The sequence below is a fragment of the Excalfactoria chinensis genome, chromosome 2 (assembly GCF_039878825.1).
Source record: "Excalfactoria chinensis isolate bCotChi1 chromosome 2, bCotChi1.hap2, whole genome shotgun sequence".
NCBI classification, from domain to species: Eukaryota; Metazoa; Chordata; class Aves; order Galliformes; family Phasianidae; genus Excalfactoria; species Excalfactoria chinensis.
The window spans coordinates 68,865,695-68,883,898 of record NC_092826.1 but is presented as its reverse complement, the minus strand read 5'-3'; the positions used below and the strand labels follow the sequence as shown (position 1 = coordinate 68,883,898).

Sequence of the window (18,204 nt, the reverse complement as noted above, 5' to 3'; positions counted from 1 at the left end):
ATACTGAATATATCTCTTAAGAAACTTTGCTACACATCATTTTCTTCTCTGTACTTACATCTACAGCTTAACTTCTTTTAAGACTTTTATGATGTAAGTAACTCTGCGAACAACTTAAAAAATGTAAATCTAACAAAAATAAACAAAGATTACAAATCAGAATCTTTATGTTTAAAAATTAAGATTCTGTTGTTCTATATTAAAAGGTCTTTATACTATGATAGATTAATTATAGGTAATGAGTGTGAACCATGCTCTACCTCAGCCAAAATAACAATAACTTTGAATTGTTGTCTAAAGATTAAACATTTTTCTTAAAAAGCTTAGCTGATACTTCAAGTTTGTGTCCTCAAAGCATACTATTAGATTTTACCACCCAAAACATGTTACATAAGACCCTCTTGTGCCAACAATTTTTAAAAATTGTTTTTAGTCCTTTCTTTCTCTCTCTCTCTGTATATGTGTTTATTTATTTTGAATACCAAATATATCTTCAGCTTTAGAACAAAGGAAAAATAAAAAATAAAACAGGAAAAAAACTGACAAAGCAGTTGTCTTTGCCTCTGATCTACACTCTCCTTCTTAGACATTATCCTTTTTAGTAGTTTTGCTTCAGTGTTTTTTATAAGCTTTGTGTTATTAATCTGTACCTTCATCTACTTTCTAAACTCTATCCTACTCAAGACATATATTCTATACAAAGTTGTAATTCTATCTCCATCTTCTAAACAGAATAATTTTTACCTAGATGTTTATTCTAGGAAGTTTGATTTTATGAATTAAACAAGATCTTCCTGCCTGCCTGCCTACCTGCCTTCCTGCCTTCCTACCTTTTTTCCTACTAATCCAGACATCATTTTCCATCAGAGTAATTCACTTCTCAAATATTAGAAATATTCTCAAGGTATATGTAGAAGTTGTTGGTTTTTTTGGGCTTTTTTTTTTTTTTTTTTTTTTTTTTTTTTTTTTTTTCAAAACAATTGATCTTCCCATACATAGGAACTATGATGTTACTGGGAACAGCTAGACAAATGACATTTGCTCATAATTATCTCTGTCTACTCAGATAGCAAAGATCTTCTGCTTCTTCCATCTGTTTATCATTTACAATCTTTTGAAGTATACTCAAACAGAATAGGACATCTACGTCTGCTTGCTATTCTAATCATGAATGTAGGAGGATGTAAAAGGGCAGTTCAGGACTCACATCCCTAATTCAACAGAATCACAGAAAACTGCCTCTTGGTGGAATCCTTTGTGAGGAAGGACTCAGACCTTCAATGAACCATGGCATTTTGGTAAAGATTTTATCAAGCAACGCTGTGCACCAGCCGGGAATCGAACCCGGGTCGCAAGAATGGGAATCTTGCATGATACCACTACACCACTGGTGCTGTGTGCGCTCTCCATTGGGACTGCTGATTTTTTCTCTTTGGCAGCACAATCAATTTCATTCAGTAAAAAGAATAAATAATGAAAATGTGAAGGAGACAGGAAAATAAAATGTAAAAAAACCTTGTAGCCATAAGGAAATACCTAGGTATTCTTAGTATAAGCATATATAATTATATAAATATAATTATATTAAGTATATAATTCTTAGTATAACATTTATAAAAACTTTCTACTGGAAGTCCGAATGTATTCTGGAACAGCCTAGAAAAGGTTGCCTGTTTCATGCTCAGCTAGCATCTAACTAAGGTTGAGATCAATATTGTATAATACTGCACTTAAATCATTTTGAAAGGCTGCAGTTTAGCAGAAGTTAATAGCCTCTACATTCTCTGTTGTGATCCCTTCCAAGCAGAAAGAATGCTATTTCAGGATTCATTTGTGAAATACATATAAGATTTCTGTAACTATAAAATATCCATTAAAACAATGGGTTGATAATCTCAAATCATTTTGCTGGATTAGAATCCACACAGGATTAGTAGTTAGGGTAGCAAGGGTCCAAGTTAAAAAATGTTATATGTAGACAAACTTTTGAGTTACTTTATAACCTATCAACCTCTAGTTTGGAACCTTGTGAACATAACTTTTTCCTGGAAGTATTTCTGAGCCATTATTACACAACTGCTATTATAGCCATCATGTCAAAGACTTTTTTTTTTTTTTTTTTTTTTTTTTTTAAATTTTCCCCAACAATACCACCTTGTCCATCAATCAAATATATATAAATATCAAATATATACATAAATATAACAAATGAATTTGTCCTCTGATGTTGCTATTATGAATTCAGGATTAATTTTTCTGTCTAAAATTTAGCAAAAGACACACTGTTACTCTACTGAATATACTGTTTCATAAAAAGATGCCAGCAGCTTTATGACCTGTTTTGGCTATTCACAAGTTATCTACTGGGGGAACAGAATGTGAGTTTTGATTTACAAATTCACAGATAATAGACTAAAAAGGGGCATCTGATTGGATGACTTAATGTAAGATTTTGTTTGCTTGTTTGTTTTTAAGAGAAAAAAAGAAACATCAGCTCTTAAGAAAAGGAGCTGATTGTAAGATACTAAAAATACAGGGAGGGAGGATTGAGAAAATGTGAGAGAAATAGCCCTGTAAGCTTTAGTGTCAGTGCAAGAGGGAAGAAGGTGCTCCAGGCAAGGTGCAGGAGTTCTCTGCAGCACAGGAGAGGCCCATGGAGGAGGCTGTCCCCTGTAGCCCATGGGCACAGTGTGAAGCAGATCTTCATGTGCAGTGTGTGGAGGAGGATGTAAACCTGTGAAAGATAGATGTAAACAAGACTGAAATCTATTTGTAAAATATAAATATATAAATTCCAGTAGGATAAAGCATACTGTTTGTCTTTGAGAACTGTGATAGCCAAAGAGAGACAATGGTAATTACATGAGAAAGGCCTTTGAAGGAATACATCTCAGGGCAATGTAAGAGATAAAAGTAGCCACCAGCAGTCACCTTATCGCAACATTCCTCCTTGATAAAAGCATAGAGAAATGAATGCCTTATTAACATAAGGAACATAGAAAGATCGTTGCATTTCAGTAATGCTTCAAAAAGCACCCTCTAAGTATTAACAGAAAAAAAAAAAAAGAAAAGAAAAGAAATAATGATAATTAATGGAAACAGTAAGAATTTATGGATAGTATGTTTTCCAACTATAAAGTAATTTTTCAGCTATTGGCTTTGTTATAATTAAATTTTTAATTAACAACTTGGGCATAAAAGTTGAGTTTCCTGATGACATTCGTTAAAATAAATAAATAAATAAATAAATAATAGCTTTGAGACATGATCATGAAAGAAAAAGGATACTTGAATACGCTGCTTGCAACTGAACAAGTAAACTCAAGGAGGTCAAGGATACATTCAGTCTGAAAGTGTAAACATGGCTTGAGCTGTGAGTGGAGAGACACAGGAGGAACTTAGGCCCAACTGATCTAAAAAATGATTTTTTGGCAAGCTTCTGAGTTATTGTAGACTAGATACTTCTATCAGCAGAGAACAAGAGCTTGGAGACCTATGCAAATGTGTCTCTTCAGCTTTTGAACAGAGACAAAACTGCAACAAACTTGCAGCTGCTATGAGGCTGTTTGCCTTGGTGTTTCTACACAAACCCAGGAGGTAAGAGTGACAAAATCTGGCTAGACTGTTAGTACACTATCAGGAAAATGTATGCTTTTGATCTTTTTCTACTCAAAAACCCTGACCTTTATAGGTTGTAGGCTTCTACCTTTATCCCTAAGGTAATGCAAAACAAAATAAAGGGAAACGCCACATTTCTGGGCCCCATGCACACCATCTAGGAGTCTGTCAGTCACATATTAGAAAGTTCACATTTCTATACTTAACAGCTATAAAATACTTCCTAGCATGGTTGAAAGTTCAACAAAACAAGTGAAAAAACCTACAACAAGCCAACCAAACAAAAAACCCCACAACCAAAACCCTTTCTACCAATTTCTTAAAAATTTAATATATTTACATTTATCTCTTCTAGAAAATCCCTAAAATAAATATTAAAATAGAATAAATTAATACAGTTTTCTAAAAGGTGCTGTATTTAATCAAGATGTACCAGAAAAGTTGAAGCTAAAACTGAAGTGGCTTGTTAAAATTCTCGTTTTGCTAACAGAATGACAATTCAAACAATTGTCAAGGACAGAAGGGCTGACTTGTCTTATAAGTTCTCTACAATAACATATATTTTGATTTTCCTTTAAAATACTGCTACTCTGTATACCAGGAATGAATGAGCATTTGAGCAAGGATATGCTTCAAGCTTCCAGTGCATATCAATCACACTACAATTGACTGCAAATATTTCGTCTGGGGTGATAAGCTAAGTATTACCATTGTTAATTCTTCTTTGACCAAAATGAGCTACTGTCTCTAGGTTTTATGAAATAGGTTATAATGAAGAATGACTATTACATAATACAATAAATAAAGTTTCTGATGTGCTAAATACTGGAGTTGATGACAAATATATGGTTCATTTGTTGAAAGATGAGGAATTACAGTGTCATAATGAGAACTGACTTGACTTATGTTTCTTTTCTTCCATGAGAAAATTATAGGATTACATTTATTTGGAGGATGATGTGAGAAGGAGATTTAATTTATATGACTACTGTTACACCTTGTTGCACTTATTTCTGCATATATCATTGCCAATAGTTTCTAAGGGAAATCTAGGTAACTGTAAGCACAATCTCATGTATGTTTACAGTCTGCATGGTGAGCAAATTATGCAGGAAGAACCTACACTGAAGGAAAATGAAGACTGAAAATTGAAAATGCCTCTGAGCTGCCTTAAGTCATTAACACAGATTTATGAAGTACAACAAAAGACTGAATTATATTCTTGCACATATTTTGAGTAATAGTGTCTTGAGTAATGCACAGAAAGGAATGTTTTTCAGAAATAGAAATGACTGAACAATGAAGAATTCTATTCCCTGTCACTCTGTCATATCTTTCTCCAATGATTTTATCCATAGATTTCAAAATAACTTTTTAAGGGAAACTGGACATTAATATCTCTTATTTCATACTGAACTATTTGGAAGAAGAAAAAAAAAAAAAAAAGAAAGAAAAAAAAAAGAATCTGACTGACAAAGCAACATTCATGCAGCATTTACATGCCATATTTATTTGAGTGAATTATTGATTTTTAAGGAAAGGTTCTAAAAATGTACCCTCTTGAGCACTGAAGGTCATCTTAGAGAATCAAATCATAACAATAGTATATGTATATAGGCAACATATACAGCTAGATGGTGATGGGTTTTCCACACTTTTGTTGTTCATAGAATGATTTCCAAGGCTAATTTCAAGAAGATGGGTGTTTAGATATAAAAGAAATTGCTAACACTTTACCACTTGCAAATTTTCAGTTCTTTCAAAAACAAAGTTCAAACTTTGACTGCCTTCATTTTCTCAGGCATTCCCACTTTTAAAACAAATATAAAACTCCATTTGATTAAGCAATGAGCAGATTCTTCCAAACACCAAGGTCAATAAAAAATTCAAGAAGCCATTACTTTTTATTGGGTACTGGCCTGTCCTTTCCAACTTAATTTCTTTCAAATTCATATTTCACCTTGCCTGTGTTCAACTCTTTAATATGATAAAATTCATGGGGATGTGTTCAGAATTATTTCTATGAAGAAGTTCCTGAAATTAAATGACTTCTAATAGCTAGTCTTTGTAAGTAAATAGCCTGACCTAAGATTTTTATGCATATGCTAAGGAATTCCTATAATGGAATCATAGAATGGCTTAGACTGGAAGGCACCTTAAAGATCCCTTAGTTCTAAACCTGTGCTGTCAGCAGTGTTACAAACAACTAGACCAGGCTGTCCAGGCCCCAACCAATTTGGCTCCTCCAGGAATGGGGCATCCACAGCTTCTCTGAACAGGATGTACCAGTGCTTAACCACCCTCTGGGTAAACAATTTCTTTCTAAAAGTTAACCAGTATCTTCCTTCTTGTATTTTAAAGCCATTTCCCATACCTGCTCAAAAAATTTCATCCAGCTGAGCACTCTTACACCCATGATGCTTCCCTCTTCATTCAGGCCACTGGGGGACTTCCATTTTTTGGAGCTCATTGCAATCAAATATCTGTGCAGATCTGCTGCTTCTCAGAAGGTTTGTGTGCATGCGTGCATCTGCCCAGAAAGGTTCTGGTCCCTCTGTCTTGGTTTTTGCCTCACCTTGACCACTGCAGCAAGAGGTCACCATTTTCATTTCAGCAGACTGCTGCCCCTGCCACCCCCAGATGAGAAGAAAGCAAGCCACCTTGTTCCCTACCTGTATGTCCTGCCTTCTTCAGATACTTCACCACACGTACATGACCCTATTTTTTCAGTGCCTTGCTTATGGCACTGACATATAATGCTCTTTCCTTTTTATTTATCAGTCACCATAAAAAAATAAAAAATAAAATCCTGATACTGCCCTTCGTCTTTGCAAGATGAATAGCAGAAAATGGCCCACTGCTGGACATCTAGGTGCCCTTCAACTGTAATATCCATTAGCGATTAAAACATTTTGAGTTTAGGGGAAATGCAGGAGTAAATAATTTTGGTTTCTATTACTATTACACTTCATAACATTGCTGTTTACAGAAATTTGTACTCATGAGCAGCAATACTGAAAAGAAACCACCAGCCATACTGATGTCACAGCCTTCCATTTCTTGTTGATGTCAGTAATATTTCAGCTGAAGATGACAGCTGTGTTCCAAAAACACTCACATGAATCTTCCGTATGAAGTAATCTATTTCTACTAATTTAGTGAATTTCTTCACAAGAACAGTTGTAAATACTCTCTGCCATAAAAGAACTTTCAGAAATACTGGGCAATCAGAGCAAAGTTGCTCTTGCTGTATGCAAGAATGTAAGTGAAGTAACTTTGCTTCACATGCTTACAGTTTGCTGCATATTTATCTAGACTATTACTCTAAGATTTAAAACCTTGTTAAAATAGTTTTGCCTCCTGAACATATCTTGTGCAAAGTCATAAAGGGAGGATCCAGTTCCAAGTTCAGGTTGTTGATAAAGTTGAGGAAAACATTCTGGAGTGAAAACTAACATATCATTGTTTTAAAACCTAAAAAAAATTTATTTTTTAAACAAACTTTTCCATTTAAGTTCCGTTAAGTGATACACAGTTATCACATTAAAGAAAAACTAAATGGCAACACTGAACACCACTGAATCATCAGTTAATATTCAAGTAAAATGTATTCAGTCCAGATATGTCCATACCTACAAGACTTGTTAAGGATAGGGAAAATATCCTCCATCATATGAAAGGAGACTCCAAATCCTGAAATGATAAACTTGGTGCAAATTTACTGGGACAAGATTTTCACAGAACATATTCTATAGCACTTTCAGCCTTTAAAGCATAAATACTCTATGTATCATTTTGCATCCAGTCTGTTTTCAGAAACTAGGAGGAATTCTGTCTCTCTTTTACCAAGACCAGCAAAACAGATAGCTCTTCTGAAAGAACTGATCTCAGTACAAATTCAGCTCATCATCCACATGATGAGCCAGGGTATGATAAGAAGAAGAAGGACAAACAATTGTAATTTTTAGAAGGGCAAATTCCATTGAGAATCATTTTTCACTTTAATTTTTTTAATTTTTTTTTTTTTATATTTTTGTCACAAACCACAAGCTACATTACTGAAAGATGACCTCAGATAAAATTCAAACTTTTTTTTTTTTTTAAATGTGAAGGTGTGTCTCTGAGTGGGAAGCTCCTCAAAAAAATAAAATTAAATTAAAAATTGTTACAATTAAAATAATTTGATAATATAGGGTTTTTATTCACTCTCTTCTTTATTTAACTATAAAAAACAAAATGTTTTCACTTTTTAGTTCAAATGATAACATTTTAAGAAACAAATATTTGCAGGCAGCTGTAATCCAGATCTTTCAAAGGCAATTTACATAAAACCTTAAAGAAGTATTCCCAGATCTATTTCACATTTTATGTTACTGCTTACATTCATTGAGCTTTGGCGTGTCTGATCTTCCGACACCTAAAAGCAATATAACAATTTTGTACAGACATAAATGTGACTCCTGGTTGTGAAGAATAAAGTTAAATTCTCTCTATTTTACTCTGGCAAGAATACAGTTGAGGCACAAGGGAGCATTTTATCATATCTATCACTGTGTTGTAATAATTAAGCATTGAACTAATTTTAGCACTGTATAAGCCATGCTTATGTACTAGTGAATATCTCAAAGAGTTAAAAAAATAAAAAATACATTCAACCTTTGTGCCAATTCTTGCGTACCTCCTGGGAGACATATGAGTTTCAGTAAGATATGACTAAGCCTCTTAATTCTTTAAGTAGTTTTCACCTTCCATATAAGTCTTACAGTCTTCAGAAGATGTTTCTAAAAAGACCCTAAGATTGCCCTACTCATACAAAAAAAAAAAGCCCCGCTAAGAACAACTCAAACCAAGCACTGCTGGGGAGCATGGCAGTGTGAAATGTCAGGGAGTTTGCATGGAAGCTACCCTTTAGGAAAGGATTCTGTACCTGTGTTACTCGTGTTGTCCTATGTTTTCTCTTTCCTCTTGTTTTCTTTCCTTCTATCTGTTATGGGTTACCTAGATTTACCTGTGCCCGTGACAGGGGGCAGCAGCCCTGTAGGGCCCCAGTCCAAAAGGGAAGGGAAAAGGGGAACGGGAAAAGAGAACAGAGGCGGCAATCTAAGGAGGAAAACTTATTTTACTAAAAATTATATCAGAATACAAGATAACACAATATAATACAATATGATTGAGACTAATAAATCAAAAAAAGCAGAGAGAGTCCCCAAAAACCGAGAGGCCTAATGTGAACTCGAGGCGACATGGCTAGAATGCTTCCCACTCTCCGAGAGTCCAAGAGAGAGAGAGATCCAGCCTGGGAGCAAGATTATATATGTCCTCCTCCCATGACTTATCTCTGGCCGCGAAGTCCTCTGGGATATGTAGTTCTCCTCCGAGAGCTGATTACTTGGGATGCTGCCATTCCACAGAACTGGAGTATGAACCTTTTAATGATCCATACTGCACATGATGTTATGATGTGGAATATTGACAGCAACATTACAAAACCATGACACTATCCATCAGTATTTAGCAAGTCACTGATAAAGATGGCATTTGTTTTCTTTATGCAACTACATCATAACTCTTTTTAAAGATGTTAATTTGTTTAGGTCTAGACAGTACACTGTACATTGTAATGAATTGTACATGAGCAAGAAAGAGACATTTCAGAAGTGCTGATTCTGTGCAAAGAATATATGAGTGGTCACCAGGCAACAGGCCTGCAGCATAAGTGAGAGCTTTGAAATGACTAAGCTCAGCATATAGTGGTCACACTGTGACAGTGGCGATAACCAATACTTGGAGCCATAAAGGAGTGTTCTCAGAGTCCCGTATCTTCTGAAGATGTTCTTTTTAGATATTCCATGTGAGGGGACTGTAATTTTCAATATAAAATTTACTTATTTGAAGACATTTGATGCTGTATTGCATATCTGATTTTATAGAATCACAGAATAGAATGGCTTAGATTTGAAGGGACTTTAAAGCCAATCCAGTCCAAACTCCCTGCCATGGGCAGGGTTGTCATCCACTGGACTGGGCTTCCCAGAGCCCCACCCAGCCTGGACATGGACACTTTCAGTGATGGGGCACACATAGCTTCTCTCAGCAGCCTGTACTGGCGCCTCACTGCCCTCTGAATACAGAATTTCAATCTAACAATTAACCTAAATCTCCCCTCTTTTAGTTTAAAATCTTTCCCCCTTGTCCTGTCTGTATCAGATAATGTAAAACACTGGTCTCCCTCCTAATTATAAGCTCCTCGTTCAGTAGAGATATACAAAATACACAGGTAACACAATACAAATATAAATTAAACTGATCAAAATGTATCAGTTATAATACGCAGTTCAATCACAATTCCAGTGTGTTTCCCATTCCTAGATCTGAATGTGCTTGCTGTCACAATGCTGGCCAACACCAATCATCACAATGAATATGTGGGTTGAAGTCAGCACATGCTCTCTTCAAAATTTTGCTACTTGCCTAGTTTCTGTGTTTTTCAGTGGAGGACACATGTTCATTCCTTCCTCACCCCTCCCCTCTCCCATGTTGGTCTGGCTAAATCACTGAGAAATATTTACAGAACCAGCTGATTCACTCAACTGGTATAGATATTTATCTAAAATAAAGGCCACCCCCTGGTCTGCAGTGATACCCTACATTATTTTCTGATCTTCATGGGCACACACATTGCCCTTCTTCTGAAGGGCTATTCAGTAGCAGGCTTGCTGCTACTGTAACCCTCAGCTTTCCTGAGAAGCCTTTTCATGCTGCATTCCTTGTGAACCAACCGCCAGTGCATCTCATTTAGAACTATGCATATTTTCTTTATGCTTCAAAAATGCAGGCAAGCAGATTAGCAGCTACATGGGTTTGCAATTTGTGGCCAACGGGGCATTCACACCTGTATCTAACTAAGAATGGAACAGCTGAATTCTCAATTTGATCTGTGATTGTTAGCAAAGCCTTGCATATGTGCTCCAGTACTATTCAAATCAAACATCAAGCTGCCCAAGAAAAGATAAATGTGTTATGTTTCTTCTAATTTGCTCATGCTATAGTTGTCATTGATGACTCTAGCTTGTAATAATACATAGAACATGAAGGACATACTGGGAGAAGTTTTCCCCTTGTGATATAATTAATAGAATGTGCAAACACATAATTATTTCATCCTACTGATTTACTGTTATGTCATCTAAGCTAGAGGTAATTGACTGGTGATGAAATTTGTATTTGTTTTTGTTTTACATACCTTCTTTCGAAGGCATGATTCAAAACAATGTTACTATTTACAACTAAAAAAGGCAAAATTCAGAAAGAAAAATATGCAATCAATACCCTATTAGAAAAATATAGGAAATTCATTTTGTGGATGCATACAAGTGCACGCTTATCAAAGGAATATATAATGAGCTAATCTAGAAATAGGCCACCCACAGTAGAGTTCTGCATAAAAAAATGTTTTAAGATATAATGTTTCAAAAATATACTTACTTAACCAAAACCTCTTGTTTATTAGAAACCTTTTATTAGAACAAACAGTAGCACATACTTCAAGCTTAAATGCCTTTAAAATACTTTTAAAGAAATAATAAAAAATTTCTATTTACAAAAATTCATATCTACACTATACTGGGTAATACATCTACTTCAACAATTTCCATGCTCCCTTGATGGTCAAGGACAATGTGTTGTTTAAAGGTTATTTAAAGTATGTATATTTGCTACTTAGCAGACTATGATTTTCTGAAGAACTCTTGTGTTGTACTGTTATGTGTTATGCTGTTTGTTCGAAGTACACCTAGAAGTGCTAGAAGTGCATCTCAGGGCTTCAAAAAGTTCAGTGACTCTATGGCACTGAGTTTTGAGAACCACAGGAGGCTGTGTCTACTTAGAAAAGTACAGTACCTATACATCAATTTTTAGATATTATTTCCTAAATCTTTGTAAGCATTTTGTCCTTCTGCTTTCTCCTTCTCTTAACTACTCCACATGCATCTTTATACTGCATAGTTCTCTCTATCATGGTCTCAGTCTGCCTTCATGCTGATTTGGCTTTACTGGTTGTTAGATGCAATGTCTGTTTTTCCACTCAGTACCCTCAGTTCCTTGCTTCTTTGGATGGCAATCTGTACTCTCTCCTTTTCTCTGACTTTTACAACACCCTTGACACTTTTTGCAGAGTAACTGAGGAACTGAAATGAGGAGAGTACTGAAGCACTGGTTACACTTTCTGGTTGCCGTTAGGAAATGCTCCACAGATCACTAGGGATTCACAGACAGCTGTTTGACAACAAGCAAGCCATTACTGCAGCTTGTTCTATTTACTGCCTAGGGAACATAATTCTATGACAGTCAATTTCAGACATTCTTTAAAAAGACATCTAGCTAACTAGGTATGTAGTATTCAAATATAATGTGAAGCATGGTGCTTCAAACAAATAACCACAGATGGAAATTTTAGCTTATCATTTACTCTACGTACTTCTAAGAAAGCTGCTTTTGCTTTTTTAGTATTCTTCTGTGCCACATGCAGATGTCTGGATTCTGTACTGGAGGCTGTGTAGGGCTGTGTGTGAGGCAAGGCCAGGGCAGGAACCAGGCTTGGACAGTTGGTTCCAGCCAGCTCCTACGGCCTTACTGCAGGGTCCAGCAGCCGTGAGTGGACACCTTGGAGAGAACCTGGGGAGGCTCAGCAGGAGTGGGGTGTGGTGTGGGTTGCACAGATTTCTACTTCTTGTAGTTTTGTATGAGCTATTACTTGAAGTAATATAGAGAAATAGTAATATATATACTATATAGTATATATATATACTATAGACTATACTATATATACTAATATATATAGTATATACTATAATATATAATAATATATAATAATATATAATATATAATATATACTATATATATTAGTATAATATATAGAAATAGTATAACTGGAAGTTCCAAGCCTATTATATCCCTTAAAATATTTTCCCCAGGGAAATATGTATCCTTTTAATTCATAATGCCTGTAGCTAAAATTATTAATATTCTCTGTGGCAATATATAATGTAATGGGTTTACTTGATTATTTATTTGCAGTGTAAAGTACTGTTAACAAGTAGCTAAGGTTCTTTGTTTTTTTAAAATGATAAACACTTTTCTTCTAAAAATTCTTTCTTGACACACATTGATATATTAAACTGGAGAAAAATCTCTTAACTCTAATAGGGGTTAACTGGAAGCATTAAGCAATACGTAGAAGCAAAATCTCAAATGAAAATTAAATATTAAAATAATATTTATATTTATACAATATTATTAATAGTAATATTTTACTGAAATGAATAAAATATGGAAGTAATTGGATCTAGTCCCAAGTTACAGTTCTATCTCAATTTTTATTGTAAACAATCTAATATATTCAATTTTATTCAGACAATATGAATATCTATATTAGGCAAATGCAGTAATTTCCTTTCCTAGCTTAAAAATGATCAAGACCCTCAATTCCTAATTTCAATTGCTTTACTGCAATAACAAAGTCTCATTCCCAAAAGAACCCACTCTAACTGATCTAGAAAGTGTTGCTTTTTGTATTTGAAGAATTATGAACACTCTAAAATCATTGCTATGTATTGTAAGTTGCATACAGGACTAGTCTAATTAAAGGGCTTATTATGATTATAAGAATAAAGATGACTTTGTATACTGCCTAAAATATCTGATGGGAATATTTCAAGATTCTCTGTACTTTTATGTCTATTCCACATGATTTCTGAAAAGATAAGTGGCAATTGCAAACTACTTTCCACAGCATGGGTTGACTGCTTTGAACTAGATTAATACTTGTATGTATGTTACAAATTACTTCGTTACAGCACAATTCAGCCTCAGAAATTTTCAGTTGGAAAGACAGCATTCTGACAGTAAAAAGTAAGATCATGGAATCCAAGGGAATAACAACTCGTCTGAAGTTCTGATTCCACTGAAAGCATCTTCAAACAAATAGAATGCACGACACCATGACACATGATTCAAGGAGTGCTAACCAATACTATTTGAAATGACAATTTATGAAATACACATCCTCACACAAGTAAAGGAAATTTGATATATCTTACCATTCCTATCACATTGGTGTCATTTTACCTGAAGTCCTACCAAGAAACATAAAGGTGTTTTTATTTTGATTTTGAATCATTTTCATTTTAACTTTTGTCCTTAGGATATGATAAAATGGCCAACTGAAAAGCTAACACAACTATTCAGTATGGAAGGCAAATTGATTGGAGAACATAGCAAAATACTTTGTAGTCAATAGGTTCTCAAGATTTGTAGAAAAAAAAAAAAAAGGTTACACAACACTAATGCACTTTCCAAATCTCCATTCTCTCCTCCAAATTATCATCCCCTCAAGCAAATTTTAAATTTAGTAGATGCTTCTGAGGAACACAGGAAAATGTCAAGATTTAGGCAAGTTTTAACATGAGCGAACACCTGTATTCAAAAGATTGTAAGAGTGCACATGAATTGATGTCTAGATAATTTACACTAGCAGCATAATTATCATAACATAACATAAATCATTTTCAGTAACAGTTACTAAAAATTAGCTTTGTGAGAAGACCATAGAAGATTCAGGGTGTGTGAATAACAAATACAAGTAGCATAAATAATGAGTATAAGCTTATCCTCCCAGCAGTCAAAACTGTAAAAGGAGTTTGCAGGAAACAAATATCAAAGTGGTAATTGGAATCAGATAGTTAACTTGGCCAGGATCAGTGTTCTATTTGAGAATGAGGATCCTAGATTTTTTGTAATAACAGTACTGGAAAAACTGACAGAGAATCCTTTCCAACAAATGCTTTCTAAGAAAGTATTGTGTGGGAAAAGACTTCTCAAATGTAAGTTTTGCTCCATAGTGAAAGCAAGAGAAATTCTGCAAAATCTCTCTGTTACTCACCTCTCTGTTTCCACCTTACCCAAGTAACTCATCCTCCTACTTGTATAGTTCCATTGCAGGGATAGGACAAGATGCGCATCTGTTACTGGCATTTAAATGGGATTCCTCTAAACAGATTGTGCCTAATAGTAGAATGTCAGGAGTCTAAAAATTCCCTTTGTTTGCCTACAGACATTCTGGAAGGAAGAAATGCTTCCCCAAAGCCATCATGGAAGTTTCAGTGCTCTCTTTTCTCTCACATACACCATCCACCCAAAAACCTTACATGTTTTTCTGTGCAAAAACCAACAAAATAAATCAAAACATATAAAACAATATAAAACAAATAAACCAACCCCCCCCACACACACACACACACAAAAACCACACCACAAGTGGTTTACATTTATTTTTAATTAAGATTTTATTAAAACTCACACTGTGAAGCTAGCATTTTTAAGTATTTTTTCCCCTCAGTCTTAGATTAGAAGTTAATCAGCTAACCAGCTAAACTTATTTCTTATATTTTTAGGTTGAAACACATTAGGTTAAACACTTGCAAATAAGATATGCTATTGATGTAAGCAATGCATTTAATCTGAGAAAGAATACAGAGCACTTGCATCATGTCAAAACATGATTTTTTCATCACAAAGAGCCTAAGAATCCCTCTGATGCATCACAACTAATGGAACAAGTAAACTTAAGGAAAATAAATCAGATGTGAAAGGTGGAGTTAGCACTGCACTGTGCCTTCCTCTCCTCAGTGTTTCATTGTTGCCTACAAAGTTTATGGTTGAGCTATGTGCAGTCAACTCATTAAAAATATCACTAAAAATCACATTATTATTATCTACCCTGGGCCATGTGTAACCCGTGAGCTGAAGATTGGTCATATCTGCTTTACGCTGTATTCTACTAATTATAGCACAATACCAAATAGCAGTCATGAAAAACTTGATCAGTTCCACATAATCTCTTGAATAGTTCTAAGACGACAGGATCACTGCAGCCAAGACTAGCATTGTGAAGTTTTGATCTTGTCCTTCCAAGTATTTGCAGACTGAGCTTCACTTTCTTGACTGTGTTATTTTTATTGGCTTTGTTTTGAACTTAATATTTCATGCAATTAGCACTTGGAAGTTAAAAGTCTCTAACACAATTTTACTTAAAAGCAGTTTATGGTACCCTACACCTTATGAATAAAAAACCCGATTGTCTAAACTGAGAAATAAATAAAGAACTAGAAATCCTTACCCATCATAAATAAAGAAGTGAAAAAGACAGAAAAGTGACTGAAGACCGAAGTCTTGTCTTATTTTAGTTGAACACATTTTATGGTAACAGATATTAATTTTCATTCATAAATACTCTACCTAATTATTTATCATTTTGATCAGTTATTAGGTGGAATTCTTATTTACTCCATTCATACAGTCAGTCATAAAGACTCATACTTCCCCTGTACATTGCAGTTTACATTACAAATATTAATCAGTAGAATTCTACTCCTATGTACATATATTGCAAGTTAAATTATGATACACATTAATATGGGAGAATCTCTGGGGGGGGTTTTCATAAGTCTCTAACATAACTCAACTTTATTAAACATATATCAAATCATATACTGATAGAAAACACTGATTAAATAAGAAAAGGTCTATGTGGCACCATTATTACAAATAAAATAATGTTTACTTTAGCCATTCTGTACTATAAATCAATTTCTGAATAATTAAAGAGTACTTCAATCAATGTTCTTTTATCTTGTCCTTTTCTGGCCAAAGATTTTGTCAAACATTTGATTTTATTAAAATTTTAGTAAGCAAAATTAGCTATCTTTACTAAAGTATGCTATTGCTTTTAATTCAAAATTTAATTCAAAGCTGAAAAGGAAATGATAAGCTTTTCAAGACTTAGGAAATACTAAGGGCTTAGTTCTGTTCTTTCTCAATGGCTAAATCTTATTCTAAAAGTAACCATACTTATTTCAGCTGAAGTATTCAGAGTACTTACAAGAAGTTAGTGTGAGTATCTGGAGCTAGATCACTGGAGAGAAGAGGTAGTGTTCATGGGAGGAAAAACATCCTGGCATTTAGGAATTCTCAGTTCTTGAAATGTTTTAGGAATTTGGGATGTTCAACTGCTTTGTAAAAGACTTTGAATTTTCCTACTATAATTTTGGATGGAAGGCATTTACACAAGTGAGGTCAGATATGAGATCTGAGTGGATAACAGAGAGCTTTAATCAGTCAGGACTTAAGGCCAGGGACAGCACAACATTTCCAGGCAACCTCTCTCTGGTGAGTATTTGACTGTCCTTGTGAAAAGTTTCTTCCTATATTTAGTCAAACTCTCCCGTGTGTTAATTATTTCTCATTCTCCCCTGATACACTGCTTTGAGGTGCCTGGCTCTTTCTTCTTGAAAAGCCTTTCTAGGTCTTGACACACTGATATTATATCTCCCTGAAGTCATCTTTTCTGCAAAACAAACAATCTCAGTTCTTCAGCTTCTTGTAAGTCACATGTTCCAGACCACATTTGTGCTATGTGATGGTGAGGGAACACTGATTTCAGGGATCAGATAAAGGACCAGTTGCACGTGTTTCCTGTATTTGAGGGCTCAAAATTGAATGCAGTATGATGGGTATAGGATGATAATAATTTTCCCCCAATTAATTGGTTGTGCCCCTGTGAATACTGCCCCAAGTGTGCCGTTGACAGTCTCTGCTGCAAGGTGCAGTGCTGGCTCATACTTGGTGTCTGCCAAAGCACCAGGTCACTTTCTGCAGTTGATCCCAGCCATGTGGCTGCTGTCTGTATAGTTGTACAGAATGCTTTCTGCATGAAGGACAGGTTCTGAGTTGGAATGAACTTACAGGGATAATTGATTCCAATTCCTGACTCCACACAAGACCACCCAAAATTCAAACCCAAAGTCTGAGAGTGTTTTCTAAATGCTTCCTGAACTCTAACAGACTTGGTGCCTTTTCTAATTCCCATCCTGACCTACCACTGATGCAAATCCGTGCCATTCCACTGGGTCCTGTTGCTGTCACTAGAACAAAGTGCAGATTTTTTACGTCATTCTGAAGTCTTATTAGTCTCTGTCATGCATATTTGTGGGTTATGGTTATAAGAAATAGCAGCAAGTGACAAGAAGCATCAGCATTCTCCTGGGTTTAACATCAGTCATCAGAAATTCTAGACATTTTGCATAGATGTCATACCAGATGGTGATAGTATTATCTAGTATGTAGCATCTAAGAGCATTTTATTTCAGAAGCATTTTAGGCACTAATTTAAAACACAACATGAAAACTAAACTACTCTGATTACATGATGTACTTTCCTTTAATATATGGCAGCAATCAATTCCTTACCTTTCTGTGTAAACAAGAAAACATTCACTTGCCATTATTTAAAAATGTGTAGAAATGCTACAACATTCTTTTTTAGTCTCTGAAATACATTTTTACAGATTGTAAGTGACAATTTTTATTGGTCTTTAAAAATTTCTAAAAACCACAGAGATCCATCATCTTAAAACCAATTTGAATTCACCAAATTAACTTAGGAATGTTTCTGTCTTCAACAAAAGATGTAAAATTTGGGGTTTTTTGTCTGGTTGGTTGATTGGTTTTGGTCGTAATTGTTGTTTGTTT

The 18,204-nt window shown here is 34.8% G+C and overlaps 1 non-coding gene across 1 annotated transcript; it reads right to left on the bottom strand.

Annotated features, from left to right (window-relative positions):
- Positions 1 to 1,323: 1,323 nt before the first annotated feature.
- Positions 1,324 to 1,394, bottom strand: TRNAG-CCC (transfer RNA glycine (anticodon CCC)). Its single transcript has one exon. It is a non-coding gene; the product is annotated as a tRNA-Gly (tRNA).
- Positions 1,395 to 18,204: the final 16,810 nt, after the last annotated feature.